Source organism: Pinus tabuliformis, chromosome 7 (genome assembly GCF_031772625.1).
Source record: "Pinus tabuliformis cultivar Carrire ecotype Pingquan chromosome 7, CPIR1, whole genome shotgun sequence".
Lineage (NCBI taxonomy): Eukaryota > Viridiplantae > Streptophyta > Pinopsida > Pinales > Pinaceae > Pinus > Pinus tabuliformis.
Genome location: NC_142293.1, coordinates 70153814 through 70170015, shown reverse-complemented (window position 1 = coordinate 70170015; position 16202 = coordinate 70153814). Strand labels below are relative to the sequence as shown.

At 37.2% G+C, this 16202-nt stretch overlaps 1 pseudogene; it reads left to right on the top strand.

Moving 5' to 3' along the window:
* The first annotated feature begins 3367 nt into the window (after positions 1-3367).
* On the top strand, positions 3368-15806 carry LOC149245254 (UDP-glycosyltransferase 86A1-like; annotated as a pseudogene).
* The last annotated feature ends 396 nt before the right edge of the window (positions 15807-16202 follow it).

Here is a 16202-nt window from a genome sequence, read left to right as displayed (position 1 = left end):
ATCTTTGAAGTCATTGCTTTCTTTGTCCAGCTTTCGTCTGCCTCCCAGTTTTTCCTCCAGCCGTGTGATCATGTTGAAGTCTCCTCCCGTTATCCAAAGTGGATAAGCTCTTGGAGCGTTAAGGATCTTCAATGTTTCTAATTGCTTTATTTTTTGTGTACTTTCCTAAGGGAAGTAAACATTGGTTAAGTGTCCATGTATGTTGGTGTCGATAAGGTGGAATATTGCTTGAATGAAATAGTGTGAAGCATGGAAATTTGTTAAGGATAAATGCTGAGAATTCCATGCTATGGCTAATCCTCCTGAAGCACTGGTTGCGTCGACTGTTGCTGTTTGACATCCTGCCCAGGCTTTGGATAAGATGGATTCTAAGGTACTAGTGCTGCATTTTGTTTCTTGCATGAATATAATGTATGGTTGTTCCTGCTGGATCATGTTCTTCAACATTCTGTACTTCCTGGGACCATTCAGTCCTCTTACATTCCATGAGATGAGCTTCATGGTTGACTAGTAGGTAAGGATCGGTAATATTTGGTCAACTTGGAGCATCTTCCCGACTCCACTAGCATTTCCCCAATTAATATGGTACGTTGTAGATCTGTCTTTCTACCTCTTTTCTTCCCATATTTAATGATATGTTTCCCATCCCATTTGCCTCCTTGCTGTATGCCCAAAGTATTGTGCTGATGCACTCTTGTGAGCACTACTTCCAAATTTTCCAGTTGTCTTTCCGGTATTGTGTCGAACTCTTTCCTTTTGCAGGCTTGCTCTAGACTGAAAATGTCTATTTCCCCGAGATCAAAGCTTTCTGGTTCTTCTTCCATTAAGCTTTGCTGACTTTCTCCTTCCTGGTGGATTGGTGGCTGAGAGGGTTCTGCTGGAGTATCATCGATGTCCATACTTTTATCAGACCATAGGGCTTTGTAATTAACAGGGTTGGTGTCGGGTTGTGAATCTGAGGCCGGATTTTCAGAGGAGATAGCTTTCGAGGGATGACTGGTGTTAGCTTGGATGAGAGTGGGGGACAGAGGGGTGGATGGAATAGAGCTTGGGTTTGCTTGCATAGGCGTATCTGATTCGGGCTGTTCTAGATTTGTCAGGATGTCAAAGCTGTTGCTGGAGGATGGAAAAGTAGAGGATGGAGCAGCGTTTTTGGGTGCTGAGGGAGGTTTTTTGTTATGCCTTTTCCTGCTGGTAACCTTGGTAAAGCCTTCTGGATCAGACTTGTTTCCGGTTTCTGTGGTTTTGGGCGTCATGTTTAAGGGACAGTCACGAAAGAGGTGACCGTGGGCATGGCATCTCCTGCAATGGAAGGGTACATGTTCATAGTCAAGGGGTTGAATCCATTCAAAGTCATTGTGAAGAAGACTTACCGTGTCCAGTAGTGCGTGGCCCAACTTCATGTAAACGCAGATCCGTGCGTAGGATGTGTATCTTCGAAGCTTAGTTTCCTCTACTGCCTTTATGAACTCACCTAGTCCATTTCCAATGGCTGTTAGTGAATCCTCATCCTAGTATTCCAGTGGAAGTGAGTACAAGTGAATCCATACTGGCGCCCAGCTGAAGTCTTCCTTATCGGGGTTGAATCTTTCAACCCAGTCTCGTAGATAAAGACCCGCTGCGTTGAAGAAGTAAGGTCCTCCATCCAGGACCCAGTTCCGGTCTTCAAGGCAGTTGAAAGTGGCTGTGAAGAAGCCCTTAGGGCCCAGCTGTAGAGTTACATGACCTTTGGGCTTCCATTTCGAGGTGATCCAGCCTTGCAGGGCTTTTTCAGTTGGCCAAAAACCTATAAATTTGCCAATCAGGGCATGGTCTTTCATATATTGTATTTGCGCATTGATCCTGTGGCTAGGCAACTCGATCTTATGCCTTTCCATGGCGATGAGCTTGCATGTGGGCGATGAAGCTTTCTTTGGTGTGCCTGATGTTGCTGGTTTTTCCAACTTCTCGTATTCCAGATCTTCTTGTTCATTCTTCTCTGGCTGCTGCACAGGCTGTGCCTCGGCCTTCTCTGCAGTCTTAGTTCTGCTCTCAGTTGGGTTTTCATTGTTGTAATTTTTGGGGGGAGGTGTTGATGCCTCCCCCAGTGGACTGTTCATTGTCCTCTGCATTTAGAGTCACAGAGTCAGTCCTGACAAATTTTGTTTGGGCTTGTAAAGCTATGTGCTCAGACTGTGCGCTGTGGAAGGGTCTGTCAGGAACCCTAGTTCCTCAGTGCGCCATCTCTCCCATATTTCAAACAAAAACCAATTTAAAATAAAAATGTTAATAATTCATACTAAAATTAATTTTTATTTTTTTTTAAACTAATTTTATTTATATTTAGAATTTATAATAAAAATGTAAATTTGATTGTAAAATAAATTATTTAATTTAAAAAAAAATTGAAATGAGAATTTTTGGAGGAGAATCATGACTTTGATCTGCCACTATTATACTAGATACAAATATTTCATATATACCATTAACAAACTAATCACAACATGTCTCCAGAGACTTGGACCCATGTAGCTCAGAAAACAAACTATTGACCAACCTACTCAAGCCAATATCCTTTGACCAAAGATAAATTACACGATTACTAATTCATTAAAGATATTGGGGAAGCACAAAGGCTTCTCTTTGTCCATTTTTTTGGTATTATATACCATCTCTATTTTGTCTCTATTTTGTAGATAATGTAATGATATTTGGTGCACAATTAAACCCTTTAACTTTATTCTAAACACCTTCCTCCTAGATTTTGGTGGATGGTTCAATTCCTCTAAATCCTCAATATTCTTTTTCCATACTTGAGATCTGCACAAGTAAATCCTTCAACTTTATTCTAAACACCTTCCTCCTAAATTTTGGTGGATGGTTCAAGTCCTCTAAATCCTTAATATTCTTTTTCCATACTTGAGATATTGTCTCAATACACATTAGTAAGATATTAGCATTTGGCATTAAGCTTTTTATGTTAGGTAATTTAAATTTTATGACAAAAACCAAAATTTGTATTTAAAAGAAAAACATAAAATGAGGTATATTAATAAAGGGAAAATAATTAACAATTTCATTATCAAAATCTTTGAATTTACAAATTGCATAACTTGATTATGTAATCTTCTGATCTCTTGTTTTTCAATTTTTTTTTTGGTTTCTCTGTTTTTTTCGCCTTTTGATTTCTATTTTGCCAAATTTATATAATATTTAAATTTAATTTAAGTATATCTAATTTAGATATTTAAATTTGGCAGCGAGTACTTGCTATTGCTACTGTGTAACTTGTTTTTAACATAATGTTCTTTTATTTTTACTTGTTACATTTTTCAGTGGAATTTACCCGAAATCCAATAAGAATTTTTGAGAATAGGATGTTCGATTAATGGCTGGGTGGGTAGGTGATTGGGTGGGTTAAACTGTCCATCGATGAAAAAGGGAAAATATGATAGTCTTGGGCACATTCAAAATATTTTATTATAGAAAAATTTGAGTCTTGGGCACATGCAAAATATTTTATTGGAAAAATATGAAAGTCTTGGGCACATGCAAAATATTTTAGAGGAAAAATGTGATGTAATACTCTGAAATAATAGAGCAGGTAGAAATCCCTCTTTGACACTGCTATGCGATGAATCTCTGCTTAGCACGGCTCTATGAGACATTATAAAACAATGAACATTGAAATGAAACGAAAGGGGAAATTGTTGTCAACAGATATGGATGAGTGTTAAGGAAAATTGGGATTCATGTCGTAGTTGTTCTGATGCCTGGGCAAGGCCACATCAACCCGATGATGCAGCTCTCAAATAAGCTCACCTCTAAGGGTATGGCCATCACATTTGTCCTCACACAATCATGGCACAACATCATCACTCACAGTGATACCGACACCGGTCTGGATGCATTTTCCCACTCTTGGAATCTTGGCCTCGACATTCAACTGATGGCAATACCTAATTTCCTGCCCGACGAGTTCGAGAGATGGAACAAGCTCCAGAGGTTTGCTCAATCACTGGATACTATGGAAAGCCACGTGGAGGAACTCATAAATAATCTCAATGAATCTAGTGCAACCCTCGTCTCCTGCATTGTCACCGATACTTTCCTCAGCTGGGCAGTGCCTCTTGTTGATCCAAAATGGATCTTGAATAAAAAACTCTAAGACTAAGTCTTCATAGATGTTAACTTTCGGAAAATACTATCGCAAAGGAAAACATTGAAGGAATGGCGGAAAACAGAGTTAAACAAAGAATGAAGTCTCATTACACTGGACCCTTCGGATCGGCCAGATCAATGGATCGGATTGAATCGGTGATATCGCATCGGAGCAGGCCAGCGGAGTGTATCGGAGGCAGCCTTATGGGAATTATGATTGTGATCCAACGACTTAACGTGGATTTTTGATCGAGCGTGCAGATCAACGGTGGAGATAACGTTTATTGTATAGCAAATTCCCAAGGGGTGGACTTAACCCGCAGGCCCGAAGACCATGCAATATGCGACTTATCACATCGCAACACAACAAAGGGAAATGACCCAAAGACTACGTGATATGCACAGACCCGAAGGAGCTATGAAATAAAACAGCGAAGGATTTGAGTTCTGTGGTAAGCGGTGTTTTGGGTAGACTTCAGGTGGTAAGTGGTATTGGAGAGGCTCCGCCTGCTTCCATACATTGGCCGACATGTAGCATGCCGCAGGAGAGAGAAAACTGCTTTTTTGCGAGGGTAATCTCCGTGCACATAGGCCGCCCAAAATGGCTGTCAGCCATTGGATTGGAAGACCGTGGATCAACGGTGGAGATCGAGCAGACTACTTGATGTTTTGGGTTGGATACGAACCGTCGGATTGAAGGCAGATCAACGGTGGGCTTATGACAGCAATAAAAGGTGGACTCGAGACAATTATAGGGCAGACTTTATATCATTTGAAGTCTGGCTTTAATGTTGCAGTCGGGTTTTTCATTGGTTTTCAATGTATTTCTGTGTCTTGTTGTGTATGAATGAAAAGTGTATTTTCAGGGATTTTCACACGCGCTGGTGCTTTCTGTTTGAAAATAGGTGGCCACCATACCTTAGAGCATTTTGCACTGATTGTTCAATGCTCAACAGGGATTTGAACGGACAGTGGCCGGGAGCTAGAGAGCCCGAGAAGGGGATTGAACCGACAATGCCGATAGGCTTAAAAGTGATTCTATGGCAGTACAGAGGGGGGAAGTTGCTCAGAGACAGAGAAGAGAGCAAGAGAAAGCAGAAGACAGAGAGTAAGAGGGAGAGTTTGTGCACTCTTTTAGGCTCGAGGATTTCGAGTAAATCCCTGTTGTTTTGTCACTATTGTGCTGAGACTCTGTTTGAGCTCACACATGTAATATTTTGCTCTTAAAGACATAATATAAAGGTTGACACTAAAAGCTGGACCAGGAGACGTATCCAAGAATTCTGGTGAACTCCTTGATTATTTTGATGTGTTGATGTGTGTGTTTATTATGTTTTATAACTGTTCATTATCTATATTATTCACAATCTTTTCGATCCGTCACACTAAATAATATAGGAATTCCTTCACATGAATCTGTAATACCTAAATATTGATTTAAGATCTCATTTTCAGATCAAGTGGTATCAGAGCATTTGGTGTTGTTAAAGTTAGACAAACTTGTGCTGGATTTTTAATGTTAACTAGATTAAAGCTTGGACTAGGAGAAGGAGAACTTGTTGAGGCTAATCCACAGATTGGAAGAGTCTATTCTCAGAGCAGAATGGCAAAAGAAACTCCATTGCGATCATAATCTCAATTTATGGAAGGTTTTAAGGCACTCCAAGTCATGGTGGAAGAGATGTATCTGGAATTTAAGAAGGGTCGAGGTGAAATAACTTCAACACCTAAACCAGACAAAGGAGCAGAGGAACCTTTTCTAGTTGCCCCTCCAAAAGGAAAAGGAAAAGGGGAAATGCCTCCTCCACCATCTCCTCCATCATCACCTTCATCATCTTCATCATCTTCTAGCTCTTCTAAGAAGAAGAAGAAAAATTCCTTAATCAAATTAGATGTGAAGTTTGATTAGCCAATTTTTGATGGAGAACTCAATGCAGAAAAGCTAGATAACTGGATAAGACAAATTGATGTATATTGCATGGTACAAAATGTTGATTCAGAAAGGAAGAAGATTTAGCTAGCTAGCCTTCGACTTGGAGGAACTGCACTAGTATGGTGGGAAGGCAAGACACAAGTTGATCTGCAAAAACATGGTAAAATAATTTCTACCTGGAATGAATTTGTTTTTGCTATCAAAAAGCAATTCTATCCTTTAGCTTACATGCAGTAGGCAATGATGAGTTGGCAAACTCTTTGTTAGTTGAAAGGTTAGAGTGTACAGAATTATACTTAGGAATTCAGAAAGAGAGCTTTAACTCTAGGCATATCATTAGATTCACCTGAGACTTTATTGAAGTATATAGGTGGTCTTCATAGCTATTTAAAGCATACTATTCTCATGTTTAATCCCACTAGCTTAGATGATGTATTAGTTCAAGCCACACATCTAGAAGCTAGAGGTAATAATGTAAACCTAGAGGTTGGGGGATCATCTAAATATTCTGTAAGCAAGAGTAAGGAAAAGAAGAAACTGAAATGAAACGAGAGGAAAGAAAACATTGTAAAGAAGGATAAACCTTCATGCACTCATTGCAAGAAAGAAGGACACGATGAGGCACACTGCTGTTTTTTGCATCCCAAACGGAGACCTAAGAAGTTCGGTGGAAAGAAGAAAAAGAATGCTGCTACTATTTAGCAGAACTTGGGATCGGATTCAGGCAATGAAACAATAGTTACAGCCATAAGAATTAAAGGTGAAGATTCTGAAGCATCCACAAGTAATTCTGCACAATCTGTTGATAATGAAAGTAATGAGAGGGAAAGAAATGAGCTTTTTCGTATTAGAGTGATTTCCAAGAACAATAAGATTGATACTTTGTTTGATAGTGGATCACAAGTAAATTTGATTTTTGAAACAATTGTAAAGCAGTTGGGATTACAAACAAAACCTCATGAGAAGCCATATCCATTAGTTTGGGGGTATGATAAAACAAAGCTACAAGTAACGAGACAATGTAAACTTAGGTTTGCTATTGTATCAACATTTGTAGATGAGGTTGAATTAGATATGGTTCCATTGGATATATGTGGTATTGTTTTGGGAAGTCCATACTTGTATGATAGGAAAGCTATTTTCTATAGAGCTGAAAATAAGTATCAACTCACTAAATATGGAATAGACTATATTGTAAGAGCTCATAAACTCAAAGGTAACTATTCTCCCATAAATTCAGGACAGATGAAAAGAATTGTGAATTCAAGTAAGCAATTTTTATTAATGGTTGTAAAGGTAAAGGATCCTGAAAAATCCAATGCATTTGAAGGCTGTGATTCTAAACAGAAAGCTGATTTAGTTAAAGTTGTTTCAAAGTATGATGTTCTATTTCAAGAACCAAAAGGTTTGCGACCCAAGCGAGAAATAGTACATCATATTTATTTGTAGTAAGATGCTCCATTACCTAAGATTGGAATGTACAGGTTATCAGCTTTAGAGAATGCAGAGATAAAGAAGCAGGTACAAGAGTTGCTCGATAAAGGGTTTATATGACCAAGCACATCACCATGTGGATCTCCAATCGTGCTGGTGAGAAAGAAAGATGGTTCGTGGAGAATGTGCATTGATTATAGAACACTAAATAAAATAACGATCAAGAATCGTTATCCTCTTCCTCGTATTGATGATTTATTAGATCAATTGAAAGAATCAGTTTACTTTTCTAAGTTAGACTTGCGAAGTGGTTATCATCAGGTCAGAGTTGCAGAACAAGATGCATGGAAGACTGCTTTCAAGACAAAGCAAGGACTGTATGAATGGTTGGTTATGCCTTTTGGCTTAACTAATGCTCCTGCTACATTTATGAGAGTCATGAATGATGTACTCAGACCATTTATTGATGATTTTGTAATTGTTTATTTAGATGACATTCTTGTTTTTAGTAAGACAGGGGAAGACCATGTGAAGCATGTAAAGCATACTTTAGATGTTTTAAAAAGAGAAAATTTCTATGTAAAACTGTCAAAATGTGAATTTGGCAGAAAATATTTAAATTATTTGGGTTATATTGTAGGGGGTGGTGAATTGAAGATAGATCCCTCTAAGGTTGAAGTCATTGTGAACTAGCCTAAACCCAAATCTGCTACAAAGGTTAGGAGTTTCCTATGGGCAACACAATACTAGAGAAAGTTTATTGCTAACTTTTCATTGATTGCAGCTCCATTACATGCTTTAACAGGATTGAAACAGGTGTTCCAGTGGGGAGGCAAACAACAGAAAGCCTTCAACACCTTAAAATAGAAAATTAGTACAACACCAGTACTAACACTACCAGATCTTCAACATCCATTTGAGATTGAGACAGATTCCAGTGCCTATGCCATGGGAGCAGTGTTGATGCAACACGGAAAACCCATATGCTATCATTCTGAGACATTTACTTCTGCAGTAGTTAATTATACCACAAATGATAAAGAATTGTATGCATTAGTACAAAGTGTGAAAAAGTGGAAACATTACCTAATGGGTAAAGAAACAGTCATACATACAAATCATCAACCACTTCAATATTTGCATTCACAAACTAAATTGTAGCAATCAAGACATTATAGGTGGATGGGTTTTCTACAGTAGTTTCATCTTTTCATCAAATATAATAAGGGCATACACAATGGTTGTAGACATGTTATCAAGACCAATCATAAATGCATCTACTATACTTAAGCATAACTCAGTAATGCATGAAAGTTACATTGAACAATATGCTCCAGATGTAGATTTAAAAGATGTATATGAAACTTTAAGTCATGGCAATCAAGTAGAAGAATTGGATTATTATGTAAAGGACCAACTCTTATATCATTTGGGAAAGTTATGCATTTCACAAACTGAAAGAGTTAACATAATCCGAGAAGCACACACTTCTCTCATATCATGTCATTTTGGTGTAAGTAAACAGTTTCACAATTGCAAAGGTTCTGTTATTGGCCAAGAATGCATGAGACAATTTCTAGATATATCAAAGGGTGTACTATGTGTGCTATAAGCAATCCCAGTAATAGAAAATTAGGCTTGTACACTCCAATTCCAATTCCTTCTTGTCCTTGGGAAAGTGTTTCCATGGATTTTGTTGGGGGATTGCCAAAATCTAGAAAAGGTCATGATTATTTGTATGTTGTTGTGGATAGGTTCAGTAAAATGTGTATTTTGATACCCTATAATAAGCATGTTACAACTAAACAAATAGAAAAGTTGTTCTTTCAGAATGTATGGGTTCATTTTGGGTTACCCACTTCTATTGTATCTGATCGAGTGAAGCGAACAAAGTTCCTTTTATAAATTAATTACTCCAAAAGATTTGGAATATCAAATTATCCATTAAAGATATAAATATTATATTAAAATGAATAAGAATGATAATTAATGATTTACAAATGAGAACGATAGGCTTGCTTTTATATCAAGCAAGTGTCTCTTCACGAAGAGTCATGTCTGAATTAGACATGCCTCTTCAACCTAATTACTACTTAGCTAATAATTAATTATGATTATTATCATTTACATTATATTTATATTATTTATATATTTTATTCATTACATTGCCTCCTTCCACAAAAAGCTTTGTCCTCAAAGCTTGTCAATGAAAAGGCTTGATCTCTTTGTCGGCTTCGAATGACTTTCTTTTCTTGGAACAATCATCTTCGTTGATACAAGCCGATATGATCTTCTAAGTGACAAACAAAATTGTCACACCGAGAAGGGATCAGACCATCCGAGATTTATCTTCTGTATAGCATTCTGATCACTGGAATTTTGTAACGACTTATCATCACAAGACTAAATTGAAGTTACATCACTATTATCTGGAACATCGATTTGTTGTTTTGGTTCTGAATGGTACATATACGTAGCTTGATTGAATTGTCTACTCTCATGATTCGGATGTCGATAGGGAACCTTTTTGGTTTGAATTTTCGTTATTGGGCATGTGACAATTTTTTTATTTTCTTCTGGCAAGGTTGTTGTTGTGTTGGTTATGGAACATTCACTTGGGAAGTTCATTGTCTGAACTGCAACATCGAAGCGCGTCTTTTCTTCAACTTGCTTGTCTTCTTCCTGAGTTGTGACATTTACTGAATCATTATTTGATGTTTTGTCATCAACTTGAATTCCTACATTCGATGCTTCTTTCTTGATAAATTGTTGTACATTGTTTTCTAATGACTTCTTATCCTCCTTAAGTTTCTTAATTTGCGTTAATATTTTTTTACTATGGTTTTTAAATCGAGAAACTTCTTCATTTTTGTCAACATTGATTTTGTCAATTTCTTTTTGCATATTTTGTAATACCTTTTTACGTTCTTGAGACATTACTTTTTTGAAATATCTGAGGTATCTTCTGGTGTTACTGAATTTGGTTTTAGTATAAAATCTTGGAGCGTTATTTTCTTCTTCTTGTAAGAAAATGTTAAAAACTTCTTCTTTGTATTTAGAATAAAGGAACCTAGAGTTTCCATCCAAGGTAAACCCAAAACAATGTCACTAGCGTTAAAACGTAAGGTTTTCACGGTGAATTGTGAGGTAAAAGTATAATCTCCAATATTTAGGTGTAAATTGCTTATATTGTGTTGTTTGCAAAAAATATTTGTTTCAACTATATTTGATTCAGGAATCACCAATTGGTTATCACATTTAGGACTAGCATAATTACTTCTTTTAGCAGGACAGATAGAGATTATGATGTCTCTTCTTGCGAGTGATCATTTGATTTTAAATAGTGTGTAAACACAATTACTAAAGGTTTCAGGAAACCTTTCATTACTAGTCTCCATTTTGGCCTTGATGTTTTTACGTAAACAATATGTCAATAGGAGCTATTTTTATTATAAAAAATCACTTATTTCTTCTATATATATTTCAAATATTCTCCTTTAATGTGGATTTTTAAATACTTGAATACCATTTTATTAAAAAAATACTCTTTATATTGTTTCCCTCTATATACGTATGTATTTCTTTATATTAAGACCTCTTTTCAAAATAACTTTATTATCTTATAATAATAATAGTTTCACTTCTTTTTTTTAATAATAAGTTGGTCCCTTTTTTTATACTTAATTACTCCCTAGATAAATTTTTAATGTCACCCCACTTAATAAATATAAAGGTCACGTCTTTTCAGATGACACGGTCATGATGTTAAAATACCATGGGTTGTTTTTAAAACCTCCGATAAAAATGTTCTCCACGTAAAAAGTAAAACGTATTCCTTTTGTTTTTTGTTTTTTTGTTTTTTTTGTTTTTTTGTTTTTTTTGTTTTGTTTTTTTTTAACTTTTTAAAATACCATGGGCAATTACCATGGGTTGTTTTTAAAACCACGGGCTTCTCCACATAAAAAGTTTAAATATACTTGGAAAGATTCCCTCGTCTTTATTATGCACTTATTTTTTTTTTTCTTTTTTGGAATTTGATTTTTTTTTCCTATATTTTTTTTAATCTCTTTTTTTATATCATCTTTTTTTTTTTTAAATTAATAATCTTTATTATTATTTTTGTTATATATATATATCTAGCCAAAGGCCTGGTAGCGAGATGGAGAAACCCCAAATATTTAGCGAAATGCTTGAACTACAACAACAATAAATTTGACGAAGAGTCGATAGCCAAAGACTTAGATTGGAGAATGAGCTTTGTGCACTGGTTAAACAACCTAGAGGATCGAATTGCTCTGATACCAAATGAAGTGAACAAAGTTCCTTCTATAAATTAATTACTCCAAAAGACTTGGAATATCAAGATATCCATGAGGATACAAATATTATATATTAAATATATGAATAAGAATAAGAATGATAATGAATGATTTATAAATGAGAATGAGAAGCCTGCTTTTATATTAGGCAAGTGTCTCTTCACGAAGAGTCATGTCTCAATTAGACATGCCTCTTCAACCTAATTACTACTTAACTAATAATTAATTATGATTATTATTATTTACATTATATTTATATTATTTATATATTTTATTCGTTACATCGAGATTCTCAATTTGTTGGGAAGTTTTGGTCAAATCTACGGGAGTTGATGGACACCAGGTTGAAGAAGAACACATCATTTCATCCACAAACAGATGGTTAGACAGAGGTGGTCAACAGGACAGTGATCTAGTTGCTCAGAGGCTATTGCAGCAAGCATCCCAAGCTTTGGGATGCGCATTTGTGCTATGTGCAACATGCTTACAACTGTGCCAAGCAATTTTGTACTCAAAGATCTCCTTTTGAGACTTGTTTTGGTTTTATACCAAAGTCTCCCTTGGATTTTGTCTTTGTTAAAGACATAGCAGTTGATGGACATAGTGATGTGGACAAAGCAACCAAGTTCATTGAACAAATCCAAGAAATTCACCAGGTAGTACAGGAACAACTGGAAAGAAGTCAAGCCAAGTATAAGGCAAGACATGACAAGCATCGAGTTGAACATAGTTTTCAAGTTGGTGATCAAGTCTAGCTATACATCAGCAAGGACCAAAATGTAGGGTGAAGGTAAGAAGCTAAAACCAATAAGGTATGGACCTTTCAAGATACTTGATAAAATTGGTGAAAATTCTTTTTGCCTTGATTTACCAGCTTATATGCAGATCTATTCAGTCGTTAATGCAGAAAACTTGAGATTGTATGAACCATCAATGATTGAAGATCCTGAAGAGCAAAGTCAGTTGCCTTCTATTGAGGATCTGTTGCCTGAATATCTCAATGAGTTACAGGAAGACACAGTTCTGGACAGGAAGGTGAGAACTATGCGTCGAGGGGATGTTGAGTACCTGAGAGTAGGGCTCAAAGGTTCAAATCCAAGCAAAGCATGATGGATAGAAGTTAAACAAGTGAGGGAGTTATATCCTCACTTGATTGATGCCTAAAAACCAACTTTTGGTGGTCCAAAAGCTTTTCAGTGGGAAGGCATGATCCAAAATGAATCTTGAATAAAAAAACCTCTAATTCTGAGTCTTCATATATGTTAACTATTGAAAAACACTATTGCAGAGGAAAACATTGAAGGAATGGCGGAAAAAGAGTTAGACAAAGAATGAAGTCTCGTTGCACCAGAGCTGTCAGATCGGCCAGATCAATAGACTGGATTGAATCGATGATATCGCATCGGAGCAGGCCAATGGAGTGTATCGGAGGTAGCCTTATGGGAATTGCGATGGCGATCCAACCACTTAATGTGGACCATTGATCGAGCACGCAGATCAATGACGAAGATAACATTTATCGCATTGCAAATTCCCAAGGGGAGGACTTAACCCGTAGGCCCAAAGACCATGCGATATGCGACTTATCGCATCGCAACACAATAAAGGGAAATGGCCCGGATACTACGCGATATGCACGGACCCGAAGGAGCTATGAAATAAAACAGTGAAGGATTTGAGTTCCATGGTAAGCAGTGTTTTGGGCAGACTTCAGGCGGTAAGTGGTGTTGGAGAGGCTCCGCCCGATTCCATACACTAGCAAACACGTAGCACGTCGTAGGAGAGAGAAAACCACTTTTTCGGGTGGGTAATATACATGCACATAGGCTGCCTGAAATGGCTATCAGCCATTGGATTGGAAGATCGTGGATCAACGGTGGAGATCAAGCGAACTACTTGATGTTTCGAGTTGGATACGAATCGTCGAATTGAAGGCAGATCAATGGTGGGCTTGCGACAACAATAAAAGGTAGACCCGAGAGGATTATAGGGCAGACTTTATATCATTTGAAGTCTGACTTTAATGTTGCGGTCGGGTTTTTCATTGGTTTTCAATGTATTTCCGTGTATTGTTGTGTATGAACGAAAAGTGTATTTTCGGGGATTTTCACCCGCGCTGGTCCTTTCTGTTTGAAAAAAGGTGGCCACCATACCTTAGAGCATTTTGCAATGATTGTTTAATGCTCAACGGGGATTTTAATGGACAACGGCCAGGAGCCAGAGAGCCCAAGAAGTGGATTGAACCGACAACGCCGATAGGCTTAAAATCCATTCTATGGCAACACAAAGAGGGGGGCAGTTGCTCAGAGACATAGAAGAGAGCAAGAGAAAGCAGAAGACAGAGAGCAAGAAGGAGAGTCTGTGCACTCTTTTAGGCTCGAGGATTTCGAGTAAATCCCTGCTGTTTTGTCACTATTGTGCTGAGAATCTGTTTGAGCTCACACTTGTAATATTCTGCTCTTAAAGACATAATATAGAGGTTGACACTAAAAGCTAGACCAGGAGACGTAGCTAGGAAATCTGGTGAACTCGTTGATTATTTTGCCATGTTGATGTGTGCATTTATTATGTTTTATAACTGTTCATTATCTATATTATTCACAATATTTTTTATCCGTTGCACTAAATAATATAGGCATTCCTGTACATGAGTTTGTAATCCCTTAATATTGATTTAAGATCTCATTTTGAGATCACTTGCCAAGAAGTTGCGCCTGCTGTTCATTTCCTTCTGGACGCAAAATGTGTCGGTCTTTTCCATCATTTGCCATTCATACTTAGGTGATAATTTATTTGAATTTGCTACTACTAATCACTGGGTGAATCCCAATAGAGAATCAATCAATGAGACTGTTGTTTAAAATCTCTGGAATATTTTTCTTTTTATGTCAATCTGCACAGATTTAGATTTTTTCATCATTACTAGAGTCTATCTTCAAACCCTAATTAATTGATAATTTCTCCCGTTTTCTCAACGTTGTAATGATTTGTTGTTTTTTCATATTGTTTTGCAGCGTAAGGTGGGGAGGAATCGGTATTCCACATTCCAGGTGTGACACCTTTGCGCTTTGCAGATCTTCCCATGTGGTTAAAACGAAGCCCAGATAATGTAATCACCGGAGTGGTTGCTTGTTGTTTTCAAACAGTCAAAGAAGTAGACTGGGTTGTAGTCAATTCCTTCCACGGGTTAGAAAGTCATGTGGTGGAGGCTCTGTGGGAGAAAATACGAGTGTACTTCATGGGGCCATTGCTCCTTTCGGCGTACCTCGACTTCTCAGATCCTCGCGACTTCGCTGTGGGGACCAGCTATCGGGTAGAGATGGACTGCACGCAATGGCTGGACGGCGAGCCCCCCCAAGTTGGTCATATACGTCTTGTTTGGCAGCCTATTCCCTATGTCGGAAAGCCAAATAGAGGAAATAGCAATGGGTCTCAAGGAGAGCGATTACAGTTTTATTTGGGTGCTTCGACGTCCGGGAAAAGAGTGCATCGAAATCTCATCCATGCTGCTGGATAGCTTTCTGAATGAAACAAAGCAACAAGGACCGGTCGTTCCATGGTGTTCATAGCTGAAAGTGTTGTCTCATCCATCCATCGGTGGGTTTTTCAATCACTGCGGCTGGAACTCCACTTTAGAGAGCATTTCCTTAGGCCTCCCCATGTTGGGATTCCCTCTAGGTGGGGAACAATTTACGAACTGCAAGTTCATAGCCGATGAATGGAAGATTAGGCTATGACTGAGGAGCGACGATGATATAGATAAGGTTATTGACTGGGCCCAAATAGCAGAAAACGTGAGGAGATTGATGGGAGGGGAGGAGATGAGAAGGGTGGCCAAGAGACTGAGAGATGTTGCCAAAATGGAAGTAATGAAAGGTGGAACCTCTGACAGTAATTTGGAAAGTGTTGCAGAGGGATTAAAGGGCAAACTCATTGAAAACAAGATATCATCTTCATCTTCTCCCAGTGGAGTCATGTGAGGGAAGACTCGAAAAATAAACACTTGTGGAATGTAAAATTTGATGGTATAATAAATTAAGGACTGAGTATTTCGTGGAACAACATTCGAAGAAAATAATTATTATGTTTCATGTTATTATTAGGTATTTAAATATGAGTTATTTTCACTTGAATAGATTTTAGAATATTTGAAATTCAAAATTACCAATAAAAACTGTTTTTACAGTTTCACCCATAGCTTTACATTTATGGGTAAATTTATGTTGTTGCTTACACCATAAACACATAATGTTAATATTTAGAATATATATTTTTATAAAAATTTAGTATTTATAATGTGTAGATTAATTAGTTTGTGTAAAGGAAAGTTGAGAATTAAGTTGATTAAATTATTTTAAAAGGTTTTTACACTTTAT